At 45.4% G+C, this 11754-nt stretch overlaps 1 non-coding gene across 1 annotated transcript; it reads right to left on the bottom strand.

Annotated features, from left to right (window-relative positions):
- Positions 1 to 4312: 4312 nt before the first annotated feature.
- LOC112583165 lies at positions 4313 to 4415 on the bottom strand. Its single transcript, XR_003107508.2, has one exon. It is a non-coding gene; the product is annotated as a U6 spliceosomal RNA (small nuclear RNA).
- Between the last annotated feature and the right edge of the window lie 7339 nt (positions 4416 to 11754).

Here is an 11754-nt window from a genome sequence, read left to right as displayed (position 1 = left end):
CTTAACTGTGTAGTTGTAGTAACTAAGAGCCGCGGAGGATAAGGGACTGGCCCAGGATTACATGCGCATTTGTCTTATAGGCAATCCCAAGAGGGGAACCCAGGCCTTCTCCCTCTTGAGAATATCAGTGTCATCTGTTCAATATTCCACCAGCAGTCACCAAGTTTGAGGCACTATGGGAGAGTCAAAGACTAAAGTGAGACCCATGCAATGGCTTCAAAGAGGTGTCATTTGAGCAGAGGCTTAGAAGTTGGCTCATGGACTGGTGGCTCAGAGAGTAAAGAATTTGCCTACAATGCAGGAGACCTGGGTTCGATCCCTGGGTCAGAAAGATCCCCTGGAGAAAAGGAATGGCTACCCAATCCAGTATCCTTGCCTGGAGAATTCCATGGACAGAGGAGCCTGGAGAACTACAGTCCATGTGACCACAGAGTCAGACATGACTGAGGGACTAACACTTCCACTTCCATGGACCTGTGACTTCTGAAAGTTGGGGAGAGCATAGTAGGAAATGATGGGACATGAGGACTGGTGCCCAGGAGTGAAGGTCGATGAGAAGTGAGCACAGACTTTGGGGAGAAAGCAGAGGAGAATGGGGAAGAGTTGGAAGGTGAATTGAGACTAGAGCACAGAGGACTTTGCATGTCAGTTAAGGGTTAGGATTTTCTGCTACAGGAAATAAGAATCCACTGTGACATCAGAGTAGAAGGTGGGCAGTGGTGAGCACTCTGCTTCATAGCAAGTTTCCTGAGGCTGCCTATGGAGAAGCAATGGGAGGGAAATTATAGGGGCAGGAAACTGCGGTCTGAACATTCCTCAAGAAAGACACACATGATGTCATGGATGAGAACAGGATCAAGGGGATGGGGTGAGAGAATGGAGACCACCTCAGAGCCAAGCCACACTGCAGGATTGGCCATGTCCTTAGCATTTAAACCAGGGATATTATCTGAGTTTGGGTTCCCTCGGAAGTAGACCCTAGGAAAAGGACTTGAGAGAATTCCCTGGTGGTCCTGTGGTTGGGAGTCCGTGCTTCCACTGCAGGGGGCACGGGTTCGATCTCTGGTCAGTGAACTAAAATCCCACATGCCACTCAGAGCAGAAAAAAAAAAAAAAAGGAAGAAGACAAAGGATTTGAAAATAGTTTATCTGGGAGATGATCTCAAAGATAAACAGTAGGGGAATGGAGAAATCAGGCAGGAAAAGGAGGATAGCCCGAAAAAAAAAAAAAAATGTGTTACATCAAGCCAATTACCCCTGTGGGCAACTAAAGATCAGTCTTGCTGGAAATCTCTGAGAAAACAGTAGAGAACACACACTTCTGTGTTAATCCTTAAAGGGCAAAGGAGCTGGGAGTGCTTATCCACTGACTCACACCAGTCATTCTTTGAGGGGTTGCTCCTGGGAGCATTAACTCTCTGGTACTTTTGGAATGCTCCACATGCAGGAGCAGGCTTTACAGCCAGAGAAAGTCCTCAGGTATAGTCTCAGGTGCTTGCAGTTGGAAGCTACCAGGTAGCTGTGTAGGAAAACGGTGAGTACCTGTAAGATGGGGCAAGGCATTGACTGTATCTGCAACACACATTCTTTACATGCAAGTGACATGAGTTAGCCAAGACAGCTCCCTAAAAGTGACTCCATAAGTGAACTAGGTAGAATATTTCTTTCTTTCTTTTTTTTTTTTTGGCTGCATCATGCAGCAGGCATGTGGGATCTTAGTTTCTCCACCAAGAATCAAACTCACGCCTCCCTGCATTAAAAGTTCAGAGTCTTAACCACTGTCAAGCAAGTGGTTGGATAGCACTTGCTATCCAAGCAAGTCCTAGGTAGGATATTTCGAGAGAGGACATTGACTGATGAAATGCTTGGCTTCTGTGACCCCAGGAAGGCAGAGAAGGAATCTGAAGTATAATAATTGGTTCTATCAATTTTTACTTTATGTTTTGATGCCAAGTTATCAAGTGCCGCCGCCACTGCCGCTAAGTCGCTTCAGTCGTGTCCGACTCTGTGCGACCCCATAGACAGCAGCCCACCAGGCTCCCCCGTCCCTGGGATTCTCCAGGCAAGAACACTGGAGGGGGTTGCCATTTCCTTCTCCAATGCATGAAAGCGAAAAGTGAAAGTGAAGTCGCTCAGTCGTGTCCGACTCTTCGCGACCCCATGGACTGCAGCCCACCAGGCTCCTCCACCCATGGGATTTTCCAGGCAAGAGTACTGGAGTGGGGTGCCATCGCCTTCTCCGTATATCACATGAAGTAACTCTGTACCTAGTAATACTTTAAAATCTAGTCTTATTTTGACATAGTTACATTAGCCTTTTGCTTTTGTGAGTGTTGTACGTTATACCTTTTTCTTTGTATTTCAGGTAACTCTATGTAAACAGTGTATAGTTGAATCTTGTTCTTATCCAAAATAAGTCTGAAAGTCTTTGCCTTTGAATAGGAAAGTTTTACATATAATAAAATTATCTTTATCTTTAGGTTTAAAATATACTATTTTCCCCTTTCCTTTCCTTTCCCAAGGAGATCCAACCAGTCCATTCTGAAGGAGATCAGCCCTGGGTGTTCTTTGGAAGGAATGATGCTAAAGCTGAAACTCCAGTACTTTGGCCACCTCATGCGAAGAGTTGACTCCTTGGAAAAGACTCTGACGCTGGGAGGGATTGGGGGCAAGAGGAGAAGGGGACGACAGAGAATGAGATGGCTGGATGACATCACTGACTCGATGGACGTGAGTCTGAGTGAACTCCGGGAGTTGGTGATGGACACGGAGGCCTGGTGTGCTGCGATTCATGGGGTCGCAAAGAGTCGGACACGACTGAGTGACTGATCTGATCTGATCTGATTTTTCCCTTTTTTTATCTTGCCTTCTGTATGTTCTATCCACTCTATGTTTCCTCTCCCCTTTCTTTGCATCTGTTATTTCATCCAGTTACCTTCCTCTATTATTTTGTAAAGTTATTTACTCTTTTACAATGTCTTAGTAGTTACCCAGAGATTACAGCCTGCGTTCTTAACAATACCTGCCAAGTCGCTTCAGTCGCATCCAACTCTGTGCGACCCCATGGACTGCAGCCTACCAGGCTTCTCCATCCCTGGGATTCTCCAGGCAAGAACACTGGAGTGGGTTGCCATTTCCTTCTCCATAACAAATCCTAATATTAACTGATTCTTTTACTCTCTTCCCTTAAAATATAGGCAGAGACCTTGGGGCTTTAACTCCCCACAAACACTATCATATTATTTTTCTATACAACCAGTATTATTTGATATTTACTCACATATTTGCCATTTTCATTGGTCTTGATTCCTTTCTGCATCTCTGACCTCCCATTTGGGTTTATTTTCCCAATAATCCCAATAGAAAATTTCCCAATAGGAAATATTTCCCAATAGAAAATATTCTATTAATGTGGGCCCACTGGTGACTAATTCTTGTGATTTTTATTAGACTGAAATGTATCTATTTCTTCTTTACTTGAATTTTTTTTTCTGGGTATTGAAAAAAAAGTTGGCGGTTATTTTCCATCAGCCCTCTAAAGAATCCCACTGTCTTTTGGCCTCTGCTCTTTTACATTAAGAAATCAGTTGTATATCCAATCTATTATCCCTTTGAACGTAATCTCTGCTTTTCTCTGTTTTTTTTTTAATTAATTTATTTTTATTGAAGGATAATTGTTTTACAGAATTTTGCTGTTTTCTGTCAAACCTCAACATGAATCAGCCATAGGTATACATATATCCCCTCCCTTTTGAAACTCCCTCCCATCTCCCTCCCCACCCCACTCTCCTAGGTTGATACAGAGCCCCTGTTTGAGTTTCCTGAGCCAAACAGCAAATTCCCATTGGCTATCTATTTTACATATGGTAATGTGAGTTTCCATGTTACTTTCTCCATACATCTCACCCTCTCCTCCCCTCTCCCCATGTCCATAAGTCTATTCTCTATGTCTGTTTCTCCATTGTTGCCCTGTAAATAAATTCTTCAGTACCATTTTTCTAGATTCTGTATGTATGTGTTAGGATACAGTATTTCTCTTTCTCTTTCTGACTCACTTCACTCTGTATAATAGGTTCTAGGTTCATCCACCTCATTAGAACTGACTCACATGTGTTCCTTTTTATGGCTGAGTAACATTCCATTGTGTATATGTACCACAACTTCTTTATCCATTCATCTGTCGATGGACATCTAGGTTGCTTCCATGTTCTAACTATTGTAAATAGTGCTGCAATGAACAATGGGATACATGTGTCTCTTTCAATTTTGGTTTCCTCAAGGTATATGCCTAGGAGAGAGATTGCTGGGTAGTAAAAATATGGAACACTTCATGAATTTGCGTGTCATCCTTGTGCAGAGACCATGCTAATCTTCTCTGTATTGTTCCAATTTTAGCATGTGCTGCCGAAGCGAGCACTGCTTTTCTCTGTTTTCAAGATCTTCTCCTTATCTTTAATTTCCAGCTTTTAGTTTTATCTAATAGTAAAAATGTACTTTCATTTTACTCATATAGGCATAGGTATATATCCCTTCTGCTTATCCTGATTTAGGCTCTCAGAGTGTACTGAATAAATGGATTGGTGTCTTTTATCAGTTTTTGAAAGCTCTCAGCCATTATCCCTTCATATCTTGCTTCTATCCCAGTCTCTTGAGCTTTTTCAGTGTTTCTTCTAGTCTAATAGACTGTCATCTATATTTCTATCCTTTTACCTTCCCATGCTTCATTCGGGATATTTTTTTCTCATCTAACTTCTAAGTAACCAATTCTTTATCAGCTGTGTCTAGTCTGCTGTTAAACCTATCCTTTGAATTCTTAGTATCAGTTTTAGAATTTCCATTTTGGAAAAAAATAGTTTCAATTCTCTGCCAAAATTCTTTTTTTTCCCCCGTTTTATTGAGATATAATTGACATGCAGCACTGTGTATGTTTGAAGTGTAAAGCATAATGATTTGACTTACATAAATCATGAAATGATAATCTTAATAAGTTTTCTGAACATCCATCATCTCATATGAATGCAAAATTAACAGAATAGAAAAAATTTTTTTCTTGTGATATTAATTCCCAGCATTTACTCTTTTAATAATTTTCATGTATAACACACAGCAGTGTTAATTATATACATTTATCAAGTTATACATTATATCCCTAATACTTCTTTGTTTTATAACTAAAAGTTTGTACCTTTTGACTGCCTACATCCAAATCCACCTACCCCTACTCCCTGCCTCTGCTAACCACAAATCTGGTCTCTTTTTCTATAATTGTTTGCTTTTGAAGTATAATTGACCCACAACATTAAGTTAGCTCCTGTTACACAACATGGTGATTTGGTATTTCTATACATTTCAAAAGGGTCACCATGATAAGTTTAGTTATGACACATCATCATACAAAAATATCACATAGATATTGACTCTATTCCCCACACTGTGCATTTACCCATAATTCATTTATTTTGCAACTGGACGTTTGTACGTCTTAATCCCCCCCAGCTGTTTATTTCCCTTCCTGTCCCCTCACCTCTGGCCTCTTTGTTCTCTGTGTCTATAACTGTATCTATAACTATTCCGGTTTGTTTTATTTGTCCATTTGTTAAATTTTTTAGATTCCACTAGTGAAATCATGCAGTATTTGTCTTTGTCGGACTTATTTCACTTAGCATATTGCACTCTAGGTCCATCCACGGTGTCACAAACGGCCAGATTTTATTCTTTTTTATGGCTGAGTAATATTGCATTTTATATATCTCTCTCACATTTTCTTTACCCATTCATCTACTAACAGGCCCTTGAGTTGCTTCCATATCTTGGCTATTGTACATAATGTTGCAATGATCATAAGGGTGCATATATCTTTCTAATCAGTGTTTTGTTTTCTTCAGATAAATATCCACGAGTGGAATTGCTGGATAATATAGTAGTCCTATTTTTAATTTTTTGAAATGTCTCCATACTGTTTTCCACAATGGCTACACCAATTTATATTCCCACCAAGTTTGCCAAGCAGTCCCTTTTCTCCACATCCTTGCCAATCTGCCGAATTCTTAATTATGTCTTATCTCCTCGATCATGCTAAGCATTTCTTTTCCATACCATGGGGCTTGCATGATCTGAGCTCCTCTACCAAGTTGTTAACTCGGGCCCCAGCAGTGAAAGCACCAAGACCTAACCACTGGACCACCAGGGAATTCCCTATATTTTTTTATTTTAAATCTGCGTGCATAACTCCAACATCTAGAGAGGATGTTATATATCTTTTTCTTATATACTATATATTTGTATTGTTTCATCATGTGTCTCATTTTTGGTTTTTAGGTTTTGAGAGCAGTCTTGTTTTTGGGGGGAGGTTTTGTGAGATTTTGTTTTGTGTGTGTGTGCCCTGGACATTGTCTTTGCAAAATCATTTATAGAAATTATCTAACCCCAGAATGATAACTTCTTCCAGAGAGGATTTACAAGAGCCTGAAGGCACTGGCAGTCCTGGATCACCTTAATCCAATTTTAGGAACTAGGATGAGTCCAAGCTGAGCTGCAACCCCTGTTAGAATTTGTCTACTCCCAGCTCATCCTTCCTCCTCAGATACAGCCATTTAGGGTCCCAATTCAAAGCAAGTTGGGGGGTCCCGAAACACTTCTCTTGATAGGACTGTCTCTTACCACCCAGGATGCACTCAAGAGCATTCATCAACCTTGCAGCATCTTAGCTGTTTCCTTCCTTCCCAAAGGAAAAGCATTTCTGAAACCAGGAATAACCCCCTCATCTCCACATCTCAACCCAATAATTCTCTGTGGCCTTATTGATCTTACTGGCACTTAGATGCTTTAAACAGTCTGTTGTTGTCTTGTGTTTTCATATATATATACCCATGTGTATATATATATGGTGGTGGTTTAGTTGCTAAGTCATGTCCGACTCTTGCAACCCCATGGACTATAGCCTGCCAAGCTCCTCTGCCCATGGAATTTTCCAGGCAAGAATACTGGAGTGGATTGCCATTTCCTTCTCCAGGCGATCTTCCTGACCCAGGAATCGAATCCAGGTCTCCTGCATTGCAGCTAGATTCTTTACCAACTGAGCTATGAGGGAAGCTCATATATACATATATATATATATATATATATGTATATATGGCAATGGCACCCCACTCCAGTACTCTTGCCTGGAAAATCCCATGGACGGAGGAGCCTGGTGGGCTGCGGTCCATGGGGTCGTGAAGAGTCGGACACGACTGAGCGACTTCACTTTCACTTTTCACTTTCATGCATTGGAGAAGGCAATGGCACCCCACTCCAGTACTCTTGCCTGGAAAATCCCATGGACGGAGGAGCCTGGTGGGCTGCCATCTATGGGGTCGCACAGAGTCAGACACGACTGAAGCGACTTAGCAGCAGCATATATATATATATATAACATTTACATATATTTCTTTTTTCTCTAATTACCTTCAGCAATGAGGTTAATCCACATTTCCTAGTCTCCTGTTTCTGAAATCAAGCACCATGATGTATAGGAAACTTCTGAGACATTTGCAACAGCATTCAAAAAGTGTTTTTTTATTTTTTTTTTTAAGCCAACAGTTTGCACAACACAGATTAGCATGTTATGGATTGTCACAGCAGAGTTTATGTTTCTGAATTAAAAAAAAAAGATCTGGGATTTATATAATGCATTGACTTTAATACCAAAGAGGGTTGGCTAATCAGGATTATAAACTTTCAAAGGGCAAAGTTAAATGTTGAGTTTATGTTTTGAACAAAGTCTAAATGTTTTGAAAATAAAATTAAATTACCAGTTCATTTTAAAAGAACCATGACCGAGGGAAATTGACAGGAATGGTGGGTGGATGGAAATTTATAGGAAAGGATGAGGGTGGTAGGAAGGGGAGAGGGCAGGTAGACCTGGGGAGAACACAGTGAGTTTGGCACTGGACGCCTTCCTTTACTGGGTTGGAGAGAATCCAGCAGAGAAGCCTATACAGTGGCCAGAAGTGGGGTTCTAACCTGGCGATCTTGTAGAACAGAGACGTGGACTTGGGAGCTGTTTGTGCACAGATTGGACTCACACCAGACAACACTGGAGGAACATGAACAAAGCCAGGAGATGCCATCAGAGCACTGGTCCTTGGGGACAGAGGGAGGCAGAACACACGTCAGGTGGTGGGGAGGAGGGAGAGGCAGGACCAGCCATCCTGGGAAGAGGCTCTCTCGAAGCCTTGAGGATTGTAGGGTCAATTTCCTCCAAGACGTTGAGGCTGAGGCGTGGAGGAGGACTCTGCTCATTCCGAGAGCAATTTCCGTCGAGAGTGTCGGGAACCTGGAGGCTGCTAAGAAGGGGTTGGGGAGTGAGTGGGAGGCCAGGAAGAAGCAGCGATGTGTGCAAACTTCTTTTTTAGAATGTGTGGGGCTCTGAAGGAAGGAATTGAAGTGGTGATTAAGGGAAGAGCCAGTGAGAACTACTGGAGGAAGTTTGTGGGCAGAAGGGAAGGAGCCAGGGCAGACAGAGGGACCAGAGAACCCCCGGAGATGGAGCAGAACGGAGGGAGTCAGCGCCCACCCCACGGGCCCCTGAGCTTCACCCATAGCTCTGATTCCCATTTTCCCAATGAGGAAAGTGAGATTCAGAGAGGCTTTACTTCCCCAGTGACCGCTAGAGGAAACTGAGACAGGAATGGGACCCAGATGTGTCAGGTCACAAAGCTCACCCTTCAGCCCCCTCCCAACCCACCCCCGTCATGATTTCAGGGTTTCCGCGATCGTGACCACCCCCGTCACCACCACACGGCCACCGTCATCACACCCACCATGGCCTCCACCACGGTGACCACCACCGGCACTGTCCACCCCACCACAATAATTACATTCACCAATATGAGATTTCCTGTGCTGGACACATGCAGTTTCTGTCTTTGGGGTCTCCTATTCTGAGAACACACGCGAACAACAAAATGAACTAGCAGAGACACTCAGCAGCCAAACTTTTTGATCATGCGGCCGGTCAGGAGCTCTGCTGCCCGTAGTCAGATGGCTGCATTCCTGGTTTCTTCTTGGGGGAAGAGGTACATCAGAAACTGGCTTTTCCATTTGCTCCACTGGCCTCCCCATCACTCGTCCTCACTCCACCCCAAATCTCTACTCATTGTCTCCAAGCTGGGAAAATTAAACAGATTTTTCTGAAGGAAAATCCTTAGGGAAGGGAGTGTGTACAGAGGGATTAGGACTGGGCTGAGGCCCAGTCATTCTCGGTCCTCCTCTGAGACTCTTGGCTTCCTGTGGAGACATGCTCCCACTCCCCTCCCCCAACTCACCGCGCCCCTCCCTGGTACAACCAGGGATGGGAAGCCCAGGGCTGCAGCCTGGCCGCACCACCCCCATGTGGGCCCCAGACCCTCCCCAGCTCTTCCACACAGTCCCTGTCCCCCAACCCCCAAGCCTGAGGCTAGGAGAGATGGAAGTCTGGGATGTAAAGAGAGATGGGGCGGGCAGGAGTAAGGCCTGAGGATGCTCAGAGAAGTTTCCACGCAGGGCATCTGAGCTGCTCTGCCAATTCCCCCTCCTTACTAATCCCAGGATTAGAGAAAGTGGAATCTGGGAATTCAGGAGCCAGAGACCGGGAATGGGGCACGGGGAGGTGAAGGGGACCAGGCAGCTTGAACCTGCTGTGCAGTCTGGTCAGGCCATAGACTTCCCCCAGCTTCACTTCCTCACTTGTCAAATGAGGGTCATCAAGTCCAATTGTGACTGGAGAGGGCGGGTGTAAGATGTGGTATTGATAAGCAGAGGCTAGCTGACTGTTATCATTGTTGTTATGAGCACAAGGGCAAGGAGGGGTGTAGAAGAACAGGCGTGTCCCGAGCCCTGGAAGGCTGCACGGTTCAGTGAGGAGCATGGTGCTGACATCAGATAGGATCACAGCCCTGGGATCAGATAGCACCAAGCCACTGGTGTCAGGCCTGGCTGGGCCTCCTCCCTACTGAGGGAGCCTGGCAGTGACTCCCTCTTCCCAGGCCTCCACTTCCGTGTTGACGCACAAGATGCCTTGCAGACCTCCTTCGGGACTGAGTGACAGCCAGCACCGGTGAGGGTATAGAGCAGTGTCTGTCATGCCTGCCACATTTCTGTTGACATTTTGCCTCTCTCGGAACCTAGTGAGTCCCCTTCCCTCCCCCAACTCACCAGGGGTGAGGACCCCTGCTTCCATCTTCTGCTCTCCTCCGAGGAGATGCCCAGTCAAGAGATGCCCACCATCCTTCTCTTGTCTGACCATTTTTTTAATTTTTGGCTGTGCCGGGTCTCTATTTTTATATGTGGGCTTTCTCTAGTTGTGGTGAGTGGGGGCTACTCTTTGTTGTAGTCCAGCACAGACTTCGTATTCTGGTGTCTTCTGTTGCTGTGGGATTCGGGCTGTAGGACCCATGGGCTCAGCAATTGTGGCTCTCAGGCTTAGTTGCTTCAAGCATGTGGAATCTTCCCACCCCAGGGATCGAACCCATGTCCCCTGCATTGGCAGGTGGATTCCTACCCACTGCACCACCAAAGAAGTCTTGTCTCCTCTGATTTTTGCCACACTCCTTTCCTCCTCTTCTCCAAAACCATACTCACCTGGCTTCAGTCACTTCCGTAGCTTCAGTGCCTACAATAGCTCTCTATTACTGCCCACATGTAAACATCCTTCTCAGGATGCCCCTATGTTCCACCTTCCGGCCGCGTCTTCTCTCCCCCGGGTCACCAGACACCCCTTGCTCTGAGCTGACTTCACCCTGGCTGACCCCCCTGCTCCCCAACTGTCTGCACAGCACTCATCTTCCGCCACCCCCTTCTCCCTCCTGTCACAACTTCCGAGCTCAGCCCTGGCTCATCCATCTCTGAGCATCAGTGGATATAAGAAGTCACAGACAAACCAAATTTCAAGCAGCAACCAAGAGGAAGCCTATCAATAATGGACCCTAACATCGTTACCAGGCGGATCGGCTTTGGGGAGAAGCAGGTAATCGAATTTCCCTCCGGTCTCCATCTGTCTCCATCGCCCCAGCTTCATCCTCTAGGTGCCCGCCCCGCATCCGGCAGCCCAAGCCAATGAGTCTCGGGTACTAATGCAATTCCGTTCAAGACAGCTTGGGTTCTTTGGGGACAAGGGGAAGGTTTCCAGAAGGATGGGAAAGAGGAGACAAGAGTCAGAGGGGACAAATACAGGAAGAGCACCCACCACAAAACTGATCTGGGGAGGCGGTGTGGAAAGGAGCCTGTCGTCTTTGATATTCTCGCTCCTCTTGTGTTTTTATCCATGTTGCCTTCCTTTCAAGTTTCTGGAATGGTGTCATGCGGGAGGGTTCTGAGCACATAGAAGGTGCTTAGACACATAATTCCCACCCAGCAGGGCAAAAGGGCTCAGACTCTAGCCCCAAGCTGCCTGGGATGGTGCCCCACCTCACCCTTGGGCAGGGATGTGACAAGAAAGGCCTATGTGACTTCTCTGTGTCTGGGTTAGCCCCTCTGTGAGATGCAGATGGTAGCAGTGATGCCCAACTCACAGCTGGCTGTGAGGACTAAGTGAATTGACCCAATAAAAGCCTAGGAGCGGGACCTGAGCTCTGAGACTGTTTCCGTCAGGGGAACTCTTACCATATCACATGGAGTGGGAATGGCTGCTCCTCAAGGGCCACCCAAACCCCGCCTGTTTGCAGCAAAATGGGGTGGGGGTGATAGCCTTACGGCTGGTGGTGGCTGGCAGCAGCTGAAATCCCCTTTCAGCAT

Source organism: Bubalus bubalis, chromosome 2 (genome assembly GCF_019923935.1).
Source record: "Bubalus bubalis isolate 160015118507 breed Murrah chromosome 2, NDDB_SH_1, whole genome shotgun sequence".
Taxonomy (NCBI): domain Eukaryota; kingdom Metazoa; phylum Chordata; class Mammalia; order Artiodactyla; family Bovidae; genus Bubalus; species Bubalus bubalis.
Note: the sequence above shows the minus strand (reverse complement) of the source record. Positions and strands in the feature narration are given on the sequence as shown.